Source organism: Xenopus tropicalis, chromosome 2, assembly GCF_000004195.4.
Source record: "Xenopus tropicalis strain Nigerian chromosome 2, UCB_Xtro_10.0, whole genome shotgun sequence".
NCBI classification, from domain to species: Eukaryota; Metazoa; Chordata; class Amphibia; order Anura; family Pipidae; genus Xenopus; species Xenopus tropicalis.
In genome coordinates this window covers 15,116,315-15,128,654 of record NC_030678.2, presented here as the reverse complement: position 1 = coordinate 15,128,654, position 12,340 = coordinate 15,116,315, and the positions used below count along the sequence as shown (strand labels likewise).

General features: G+C 42.5%; 1 protein-coding gene across 8 annotated transcripts in view; it reads right to left on the bottom strand.

Moving 5' to 3' along the window:
• The window catches only part of synj1 (synaptojanin 1), a 59,117-nt gene extending 46,993 nt beyond the window's left edge, over window positions 1-12,124 (bottom strand). For 3 of the 8 annotated variants that reach the window (XM_018091404.2, XM_018091407.2, XM_018091405.2), the window contains exon 1: window positions 7,630-7,699. The gene's annotated coding sequence lies outside the window, so the exon portion shown is untranslated. Of the gene's footprint in view, window positions 1-7,629; window positions 7,702-11,903 lie in introns of those variants that run through there. The other 5 variants (XM_031896570.1, XM_031896571.1, XM_018091409.2 and 2 more) reach the window with 3 other exon arrangements.
• Window positions 12,125-12,340: the final 216 nt, after the last annotated feature.

Here is a 12,340-nt window from a genome sequence, read left to right as displayed (position 1 = left end):
AGATATTGCTAAATATTCTGCGTATTTCATATACAAACTGACATGGTCAGGTCATAGGGACACAAAAGTGCTTAATAGCATTTCAGCTTATGTTATCTTTGGGTCAACCAGGGCATCTCAAGCCACTATACAGACTTCAGCTAGAGCAGAACATAAAACTTAGATATTATTGAGGTCTGGCATGGTGCCGAGAGACTGGCGGATTGCTAATGTGGTGCCATTATTTAAAAAGGGATCCCGTTCTCAGCCTGAAAACTATAGGCCTGTTAGTCTGACATCAGTAGTATGAAAACTTTTGGAAGGGGTAATAAGGGATAGGGTACTTGAATACATTGCAGTTCACAATACTATTAGTTTGTGCCAGCATGGTTTTATGCGTAACAGATCTTGCCAGACTAATTTAGTCGCCTTTTATGAGGAGGTGAGCAGGAACCTTGATGCTGGAATGGCAGTTGATGTCATCTACTTGGACTTTGCTAAAGCGTTTGATACAGTACTTCACAGAAGGTTAATGATCAAATTAAGGAATATTGGCCTAGAACATAATATTTGTAATTGGATAGAGAACTGGCTGAAGGATAGAGTACAAAGAGTGGTGGTAAATGGAACATTTTCTAATTGGGCCAGTGTGGTTAGTGGAGTACCGCAGGGGTCAGTCCTTGGGCCTTTGCTTTTTAACTTGTTTATTAATGACCTGGAGGGGGGCATAGAGAGTACTGTTTCTATTTTTGCTGATGACACTAAATTGTGCAAAACTATAAGTTCCATGCAGGATGCTGCCGCTTTGCAGAGCGATTTGACAAAATTAGATAACTCGGCAGCAAAATGGAAAATGAGGTTCAATGTTGATAAGTGCAAAGTTATGCACTTTGGTAGGAATAATATAAACGCAAACTATCTACTGAATGGTAGTGTGTTGGGGGTTTCCTTAATGGAGAAGGATCTAGGGGTTTTTGTTGATAACAAGTTGTCTAATTCCAGGCAGTGTCATTCTGTGGCTACTAAAGCAAATAAAGTGCTGTCTTGTATAAAAAAGGGCATTGACTCAAGGGATGAGAACATAATTTTACCCCTTTATAGGTCCCTGGTAAGGCCTCACCTTGAGTATGTGGGGCAGTTTTGGGCTCCAGTCCTTAAAGGAACAGTAACACCAAAAAATGAAAGAGCTTTCAAGTAATGAAAATATAATGCACTGTTGCCCTGCACTGGTAAAACTGGTGTGTTTGCTACAGTAACACTACTATAATTTATATAATAACCTGCTGTGTAGCCACGGGGGCAGCCATTCAAGCTGGAAAAAAGGAGAAAAGGCACAGGTTACATAGCAGATAACAGATAAGCTCTGTAGAATACAATAGTGTTTTATCTGTTATCTGCTATGTGCCTGTGCCTTTTCTCCTTTGAATGGCTGCCTCCATGGCTACATTGCTACATTACAACAGCTTATTTATATAAATTATAGTAGTCTTTCTGAAGTAAACACACAACTTTTACCAGTGCAGGGCAGCAGCACATTATATTTTAGTTACTTTTATACACTTTCATTTTTTTGGTGTTACTGTTCCTTTAAGAGGGATATTAATGAGCTGGAGAAAGTGCAGAGACGTGCAACTAAACTGGTAAAGGGGATGGAAGATTTAAGCTATGAGGTGAGACTGTTGAGGTTGTTTTCTCTGGGAAAGAGGCGCTTGCGAGGGGACATGATTACTCTGTACAAGTACATTAGAGGGGATTATAGGCAGATGGGGGATGTTCTTTTTCCCATAAAAACAATCAACGCACCAGAGGTCACCCCTTTAGATTAGAGGAACGGAGCTTCCATTTGAAGCAGCGTAGGGGGTTCCTCACGGTGAGGGCAGTGAGGTTGGGGAATGCCCTTCCTAGTGATGTGGTAATGGCAGACTCTGTTAATGCCTTTAAGAGGGGCCTGGATGAGTTCTTGATCAATCAGAATATCCAAGGCTATTGTCATACTAATATCTACAGTTAGTACTAGTGGTTGTATTTATAGTTTATGTATGTGAGTGTATAGATTGGTAGGTGTGGGTTGGGTGTGCTGGGTTTACTTGGATGGGTTGAACTTGATGGACACTGGTCTTTTTTCAACCCTATGTAACTATGTAACTATGAAAAGGACTAGTGATGTGGGAGCTGGCCCGAAACCAGTGGGTCAAGTCGGTTCTGGCTGAATTGTATCATGCATCCATTACATGATGCATCTGTGCCGCCGCCCCTTCCTGAAGAGGGGGGGTCAGATAGGGTCAATAATTACATAGGCTCGTGGGTTAAGGTCAGGTGTGGGTAATAAGCTAGTTGCTTAGAATCAGGTGCAGGTCAGGGACATTGGGAAGGGTTCCTGCATACACAGTATTTGGATCATAGATCTGCTACATTGGTTCAAGAGTCAGAATCACCAGGGCAGAGAACAGAAAACGACAGGTTCTGTTTCCAATAGCAGTTATATTTATACAGAACTTGAAAACCACCGCAAGTTTGTACTGAATGTTTATTGGAAAGTTGCTTACAATAAAGTAATCTTTCATTAGAAATTCTATCCGGATTGACATAATTGTTTCCTGTATGCAGCTGAAGGTATCAAGAGTAAATTCATTTATAGACTGTAGATATAAGTAGGGTTTATCTTGCATGTATCTCTGAACACAGTAAGTCCTGTCCTTACAAGGGAAGTGAGATGTAATATCTTTTATAGTTTCATGGCTTTATTATAAACAAACAAGAAAAACCTAATACTTTTGAAATTTCTTTGTTCGGCCACCACAGGAAGGGAGGTGTGAAATAATAGCTACTTACTAAAGTCCACCACAAAGAATGAAAGGAAAAAAATGGTTTATGGCCTAACAAACTTTTCAATATACATCAGGGGTCTCAAACTCGCGGCCCTCGGTACAGTATTTTGTGGCCCGCACCAACGCCTTCTCAAAAGCAATGAATGGATCGCAATTTTTATTGCGATTCAAGGGATAATGCAAGGCACGGCGGGCATAATAACTGTTATGATGTCATAACGTCATTTCCTCAATCAGCAGCTCCCGCCCGCCGTGCCTTGCATTATCCCTTGAAAGCCAATTTTTTGTGAAATCCCTTATGCGGCCCAGCCTCATCCTGACTTTGCCTCCTGCGGCCCCCAGGTAAATTGAGTTTGAGCCCCCTGATATACATTCATTACAGATTTAGGGTTAGTTATGTAAATACAAATAAAGGCAATTACTGCCAGTCTCTTTCCTCTTTACTTGTACCAATGAAACATTAAATCAGCAGACAGTTCTTCGGCAAAGACTCCAGTTCCCACAATGCCTTGCATGTTCTGTGATTACCAGATCTGAGAAGTATGAAAAGCATTGTGGGAAGAGCAGTCTCAAGAAAAAAAAATTTAGATGGTCAACTCTGTCAAACCCTCACATGTGTCATAACTAGATGTTATTCGGCCCCAAAACATTGGTAAGTTGACCTATTCTACCAAGATATACTGAAAATTGCTTACTGGGCAGTCTATACTTCTACAACTGCAGGGTCTGCTTCCTCTGTAGTTATGCCCCTGGGTCTTAAGTTCCGTTCCAGCCACAACACTAAGGGGGAGATTTACTAATCCACGAACGGTCCGAATGCGTTTTTTCGTAATGATCGGTATTTTTGCGACTTTTTCGTCGCCGTCGCAACTTTTTCGTATGTCCCACGACTTTTTCGTCGCCGTCGCGAAAAAATCGGACTGGATTTTCTGCCTTTTACTATCGCTCAATCCGAAAAAGTCGACAAATTAGTCACGCAAAATACGATAAAGTCGCGACGGCGACGAAAAAGTCGCGACAAATACGAAAAATCGCAACGGCAACGAAAAAGTCACAAAATTTTTGTTTCAAATACGATTTTTTTCCCTTTCAGGATTTGGATTCGTGGATTAGTAAATCTGCCCCTAGGTGACAGGAGTTTGTTCCGCATGTGCTTTGATAATGCCTCCTCCATGTACTCCAGTTCCCTCCCATGTTTCAAAAACATACAGGCTGGTTATTTGGCTCCTAATAAACGGGACCATAATGTGTAAGTGATAGGGACAGTAGACTAAGCTCCATTGGGGTAGGAACAGATGTAAGCGATGTATTACGTCTATAAAGATCTGCTCAACATGTCAGCTCTATAGAAATAATGGATAATAAATATAGGAGAGCATTTTCCATAAAATCCCTATAACTGGTCTTAAAGGAAAACTATACCCCCAGAATGAATTCTTAACCAACAGTTTATATTATGTTAAGTGACCTATTAAAGATTCTCGCCAAACTGGAATATATATATATTGGTAAATATTGCCCTTTTACATTCTTTCCCTTGAGCCGCCATTTAGCTGATGGGGCCTAGCATGTATGTGTGCCTTGGCTTGTTTGTGTGCACTGTGACTCCTATGATCCCAGGGGGCGGCCCTTAATTCTTAAAATGGAAATTTTCTATCCAGGATTACCCAATAACACATACTACTAAATATATAATATCTTTTTATGAAACTAGTTTATTTAGATTTAGGGTTTTACATATGAGCTATTTATGCAATATATTTTTATATAGACCTACATTGTTTGGGGTATAGTTTTCCTTTAAAGATACATTCCCTGCCCCACCGCTACAGGCACTCCAAGGAAAGCTAGCTGGACAGTTATCAAAAGCAGTGGCGTAGCGAGGGGGGTGCCGAGGGGGCCATGGCCCCGGGCGGCGTATCAGAAGGGGCGGCGGCGGCTCCTTCTCTCTTACAGGCAACAGGCGCTTTTATAAGGTTGCGCCCGTGCGTATGACGTCACACGTCAGCGACAAGGCGCAACCTTATAGAAGCGCCTGTTGCCTGTAAGAGAGAAGGAGCCGCCGCCGATGGTCTGTTGGGGGTATGTACTATGGGGGAAATTGGGGGCACTGTGTGGGGGCTACTGTCTATGGGGAAATTGGGGCACTTTCCATGGGGGGGGCCAGGTCTTTGTGGGGTATTGTGTATGGGGGCACTTCCTATTGGGGGCACTGTGTATGGGGCAATTGGGGCTCTGTGTATGAGGACACTTTCTATTGGGGGGCAAGGTCTTTGGGGGGTATTGTCTATGGGGACACTGTGTATGGGGCAATTGGGGCACTGTGTATGGGGGCACTTCCTACTGGGGGCACTTTGTATGGGGCAATTGGGGGCACTGTTTATGGGGGCACTGTGTATGGGGGCACTTTCTATTGGGGGAACTGTGTATGGGGCAATTGGGGCACTGTGTATGGGGGCACTTTCTGTGGGGGGGGCAAGGTCTTTGGGGGGTACTGTCTATGGGGGAACTGTGTATGGGGAAATTGGGGCACTGTGTATGGGGGCACTTCCTATTGGGGCACTGTCTAAGAGCAATTGGGGGCACTGTGTGGAGGGGGCTGTCTATGGGGACACTGTGTATGGGGCAATTGGAGGCACTGTCTATGGGGAAATTGGGGCACTTTCTATGGGCAATTGGAGGCAATGTGTGTGGGGGGCACTGTGTATGGGGCAATTGGGGGCACTGTGTATGGGGGTACTGTCTATGGGGCAGTTGTATGGGGGGACCGTGGCCAGAATAGCGTTAGGGGGGCCTGGCCAGCATAGTGTTAGGGGGCACTGTGGTAGGGTGACCCTAATACTTTTTATGTCTGTGTGTCCTGTACTGATGGGAGGGGCCCCGTGATTTCTGATGGCGGCCCTGCCACCATGGGCAGCCACGGACGCACAGCTGAATCCACTTTTGACAATTATGACATGCGCACCGCATTTCAAATTCAATCAAAAAAAAAAAAAAAATTTAATGCTGCTTTTTTTATTTTGTCTATTTTTTTTAAGAATAACTAAATAGAGGGGCGGCAAATTTCCGGTCGGCCCCAGGCGACGAAAGCCCACGCTACGCCACTGATCAAAAGCACTGCAATATAGTCTCAAATATCACAATAAGCTACGGGGAATATCCTAAGCCCATCCCTTAAATACCTTCTCACCATGACTCTACAAGACCATTCCTGATACACAACTAAATATTTTACATTGCTTTCCTCTCCGGCCTGCTCTTTTACAGACAAGATCTCCTGTCCTAAGATCTCAAGCTGAATCACTGAGTTTACAGTAAACCAATTTTTAATTTTATAGCACACAACAATAATACACTGAAATATGAGAAGTCAGATATGTAACTGTAAACATCATTAATTTGTTACTTAATATTTATGATATCAGGCTTTGACATGTAATGTTTTTTTTAAAAGTGTAGGGCTAGGAAAGGAATTCTGTATACAGCTCTGCCCCATTGCCTTTAGATTGCCATCACTGCTACAGTCGCAGGTGAAGGGCCACATATCTAGCTGAGGAGTGCAAGGAGAATAGTTGAGGCTGCTTTTAAGCCTACATAGAAGCCTCTCCTCACCTGCTCAACAAAAGGTAATTTTATTACTTAAATTATATAGCTTGTGATATCACAAACTAAACTGTAAAAAGGGAACTAAACAGCCAATTAAATGAATTGCAGCATCCCCTGCATTCTGTTCAGCCAACCAGTTGTCAAAAGATTTAGTTACTGAGCAGAGAAGTGTCTTCAGATGCTTTTCTGCTCAGTTCTACTGCTCATTGTCAACTGAGCATCAGAACTGAGAATTTCCTATTGGCTGTCCAGTCAAATAGAACAGCAGGGTAAACTACAGATAAAAATTAATAATGTAAATTGCAAAAGTGCTCTGTAAAGCACTCATCAACTTTATATTACAGGTATAGGACCTGTTATCTGGAAACCTGTTATCTAGAAAGTTCCAAATTACAGGAAGGCCATTTCCCATAAACTCCATTTTAAACAAATAATTCCAATTTTCAGAAATTACTTCCTTCTTCTCTGTAAAAATAAAACAGCACTTTGTACTTGATCCCAACTATGATATAATTAATCCTTAATGGATGCAAAACAATCCTATTGGGTTTATTTAATGTTTTAATGATTTTTAGTAGACAAAGTATAGAGATCCAAACTACAAAAAGATCCCATATCCAGAAAACCCCAGGTCCTGAGCATTCTGAATAACAGATCCCATACCTGTAATTTGTTTTGGGGTGGTTAGTTCCCCTTTAATATTTAATGATTAACTTTGTTATCCAGTAGCATTACCAGTTTTACATATACTGTAGATATCCAGTCCCATTTCTATGTTTTAGTGCTGGACTCACTGTACCAGGGAAGTTAATACAGGAAAAGACTATTTTTTATTTGCGTTGTTTGAGCTGTAGGCACATTTAAAAAAGCAATGACAAGGAGTGGAATCGGGCACTTTCCATCATGGAGAATATAAAACCAAGATATTCATTCAGAGAAAGAGGGATAAATAACAGCACAGATATACACATCCCCCAATATCCCCAGGGAGCTGCTTGCTGAACAGATCTATCACATAACAATCACATATGCAACTGTCTGGCAGCGCCATAAATGAGCAGATACAAAACCTAAAGCAGACAGACGCCTGCCCAAAAGGACACATTTTTTATTAGGGCTGTCAGCTATGATGTAAAGGGCAACTAAAGGCTTAAATTACATTTTTTTGTGCATAAGCCTGTGCAACAGACATGGGATCTATTATTTGGAAACTCACCATGCAGAATGCTCAGAAATACAGCAATGCTAGTTCCAGCCACACAGTGTGATTGTAACAAAAAAAAATGTTCAATCATATATTCTCTCTATAATAAAAACAATAGTACCATTTATTAAAGGCAAAGTAATTTTCCTATTTGACATAAGCATTCAGTTGGCCTTATATAAAAAAGTTAAATAAACACTGACCTACCAAAAGGAAATATACATGTACCCCGGCCACCTTAGGCTGGCAGAGTCATTCAAGCCCTCCCTTCCTTGTTTAATATTAAAGTGATGGATTCTGGGACTTAAAGCCCCCATGCTATCCACCGAATCTGTGCATGGATGGCATGGCCCACCATGGAAGCAAAGGGTCTTCAAGCACAAGAAGATGCATTAGTAGATAATTTGCTACTGACCTAAACAGTAGGCCTGTGGGCCGGACGTGGCCCTTAAATAGATTATTATAGGCCACACTGTGCTGACTCCACAGTCTTGGTATTTCATCATCATTTTAAAGTAATCTAAACCTTAAACAAGCAGTATGAGAAATAATCAGCCCACTACAAGCCAAATGTTAAACGGCTCTGCCCTAAGTGACTAATCATTTTTCTGCAGCTCCCCTGAAGTGTCTGGTTGCTAGGGTAATTTACCGTACCAACTAGCCGAGTTTGAATGACAGATGGGAATGATAAATAGGAAAAAAAATGCTCGAACAGTAAATAATGGCAGTGGCAGTCTCAAGACTTTTCTATTTCCTGGAACTTAACAGGAAAATATGATGAATGGAAAAACAGGTTTCTCTACATAACCCCTTTTTAAAAAAATAAATAAATAACTGTAACGTGTAACAGTAATTGCTATTGACAGCAGTATTTGTGTGTCCCTTTCTATTCCCGGCACTGCAGGTTTTGACTCTTGGTGCATAATTAATTCTAAACTGTAACTAACTGCCAGGCTTAATCAGGGTCTCCTGAGAAAAAGTGAATATTGTTCTATGTCAAGCCTTAAAGGAGTACAGCTCCTGAGTTACCTTTTAGTATGATATAAATATATAAATATATATATATTACAGGTATAGGACCCATTATCCAGAATGCTCGGGACCAAGGGTATTCCGGATAAGGGGTCTTTCTGTATTTTGGATCTCAATACCTGAAGTCTACTAAAAAATCAATAAAACGTTAAATAAACCCAATAGGGCTGTTCTGTCCCAATAAGGGGTAATTATATCTTAGTTGGGATCAAGTACAGGTACTGTTTTATTATTACAGAGAAAAGGGAATCATTTAACCATTAAATAAACCCAATAGGGCTGTTCTGCCCCAATAAGGGGTAATTATATCTTAGTTGGGATCAAGTACAGGTACTGTTTTATTATTACAGAGAAAAGGGAATCATTTAACCATTAAATAAACCCAATAGGGCTGTTCTGCCCCCAATAAGGGGTAATTATATCTTAGTTGGGATCAAGTACAGGTACTGTTTTATTATTACAGAGAAAAGGGAATCATTTAACCATTAAATAAACCCAATAGGACTGTTCTGCCCCCAATAAGGGGTAATTATATCTTAGTTGGGATCAAGTACAGGTACTGTTTTATTATTACAGAGAAAAGGGAATCATTTAACCATTAAATAAACCCAATAGGACAGTTCTGCCCCCAATAAGGGGTAATTATATCTTAGTTGGAATCAATTTCAAGGTTCTGTTTTATTTCTACATAGAAAAAGGAAATCAGTTTTAAAATTCTGAATTATTTGATTAAAATGGAGTCTATGGGAGACGGGCATTCCGTAATTCGGAGCTTTCTGGATAACGGGTTTCCGGATAAGGGGTCCGATACCTGTACTACTGAAAGGCTTTTGAGGTCCCCTACAGAAGTCCAGCTCCCAGTAAGGGACACCTTTACTCCATATCAATGATAAAGATAATAAAGACTACATTTTAGCAGTCACCCACCTATGGTTCCATAGTTCAGTACCTTACATTTATACTCTATATATACAGTATATTGTGAGTCGGTCCCTAAGCTCAGCAACGGACAGCAGCACAGAGCATGTGCAGGGAAGCAGCGGAAAAGAACATGGGGGGCTACTGGGGCATCTTTGGATGCAGAGATCTTCCCTGCTAAAGGGCTGTGGTCACCTTGGGCTGGTACAGAAACCCAAACCATAATGTACAACATTTCCGCCCTACTTCTTTAGTTAGGCTTTAGTTCTCCTTTAAGCAGGAAACAAGCCTTTACCCCCAGTCTCGGGTTAACCGGCCTTTGGGAAATACACACAATAGCAAATAGTTACTCCAGTCCTGATCACAATGTTGCTGTTAGGCTGCACCCCATTTAAGCACCCCCAAGAGAGAGAGGGAGCACAGTTTGGGAATCTTTGAGATAAAGGTTATACATAAAGCTTGGTGTATATTAGTTTCTGTGCACTGAGGTTGATCTGACTGTTTGCATGCAAAATGGGGGTGCAAGTGCCGCACAATATTTAAAACTTGCAGCTTGCACTTTACCAGCTTCCCACATAAAAAGAGTATATTAGTGCTGGATGCCCACCCAACGTCTTGCTGGCAATGCTTGCTAACAGAATGGAGAGCAGAGATACAGGGGGCCCCATGGCACTGCAGGAAACCTGGACTCCCAATCAGAGGGGAATTTACACAAATCACAGGACGACAACCCCCAACACTCGTTACTAGTACAGACATTTCCAAAACAGCCAGAGAGGTGCAGACTGGACATCTGTGGTGTATAGTGTGAATATATTTGGGCAGGGCTCTCTTCACCTCTTGTGTCGGTTATTGATTGCTTTATATGTTACTCTGTATGTCCAATGTATGTAACCCACTTATTGTACAGCGCTGCGGGGTATTATAATAATAATATGTCTATAACTCCAGCCCCCAAGGGCCCCCTGATGGTAGAGGGGAGGCCTTTCTGTCTATATCTGTCTCCTACCCCTGAAACAATGTAGCAGAAGCCAGCTGATTAACAGACCTGAAGAACTGCTGAAACAATGTACCAGAAGCCAGCTGATTAACAGACCTGAAGAACTGCTGAAACAATGTAGCAGAAGCCAGCTGATTAACAGACCTGAAGAACTGCTGAAACAATGTAGCAGAAGCCAGCTGATTAACAGACCTGAAGCACTGCTGAAACAATGTAGCAGAAGCCAGCTGATTAACAGACCTGAAGAGCTGTTGAAACAATGTAGCAGAAGCCAGCTGATTAACAGACCTGAAGAGCTGCTGAAACAATGTACCAGAAGCCAGCTGATTAACAGACCTGAAGAGCTGCTGAAACAATGTACCAAAGCCAGCTGATTAACAGACCTGAAGCACTGCTGAAACAATGTAGCAGAAGCCAGCTGATTAACAGGCCTGAAGAGCTGCTGAAACAATGTAGCAGAAGCCAGCTGATTAACAGGCCTGAAGAGCTGCTGAAACAATGTAGCAGAAGCCAGCTGATTAACAGACCTGAAGAGCTGTTGAAACAATGTAGCAGAAGCCAGCCGATTAACAGACCTGAAGAACTGCTGAAACAATGTAGCAGAAGCCAGCTGATTAACAGACCTGAAGCACCGCTGAAACAATGTAGCAGAAGCCAGCCGATTAACAGACCTGAAGAACTGCTGAAACAATGTAGCAGAAGCCAGCTGATTAACAGACCTGAAGAACTGCTGAAACAATGTAGCAGAAGCCAGCTGATTAACAGACCTGAAGAACTGCTGAAACAATGTAGCAGAAGCCAGCTGATTAACAGACCTGAAGAACTGCTGAAACAATGTAGCAGAAGCCAGCCGATTAACAGACCTGAAGAACTGCTGAAACAATGTAGCAGAAGCCAGCTGATTAACAGACCTGAAGCACCGCTGAAACAATGTAGCAGAAGCCAGCCGATTAACAGACCTAAAGAACTGCTGAAACAATGTAGCAGAAGCCAGCTGATTAACAGACCTGAAGAACTGCTGAAACAATGTAGCAGAAGCCAGCTGATTAACAGACTTGAAGAACTGCTGGAACAATGTAGCAGAAGCCAGCTGATTAACAGGCCTGAAGCAAAGGACAGAAAGGGTTATACCAACACTGCTGTCATTACACAAAGAATCCATTTTGGGGTTGCCATGCCCTTTAATAGTAATATTATCATTTCTAGCAAGGGGACTAATGAAGGTCAGCCATTGTGACAGGAGACGTTCCCCAGCTGTACCCAGAGCCTTCCCCACGGTGTGAGTCTCCAGGGCCGCCATCAATGGGGAGAGGAGGGACAGTGGTGCTGCACTTACCTGGATTATATCGGGCCCCTTCTGTCAGTGAGCCGCACACTTCGGGAGGGACGGCAGTTGTTAGAATTGCTGTTCTTTTCCCTACATAGCGTTCATATTGGCTGACACAGCCCCGGAACGCTCCCACCAGCTCCCTCCAGCTCCAGCGGAACTGTCACCGGCAGCCTCCCAGCCCTACAGCCCCGTACAGCCCTCAGCCTTACAGACTAACCCTGATGTCACTCATCTCATCACGCGAGACTACACGGTACCGCCCAGTGGGCGTGGCTAGCCGCGTAACCCCGCCCCACACCGTCGGAAGCAGCGAGAAAGCTGCGGTTTTTCTCTTTAAAATCCGGCTTTCCTCTGTTCGCACCTTGTACGTCTGTTACAGAATAATAATAATATATAAAAAAAAACACGTCTTTCGTGTTGGTTTCTCGACTTGCCCCTCCCCC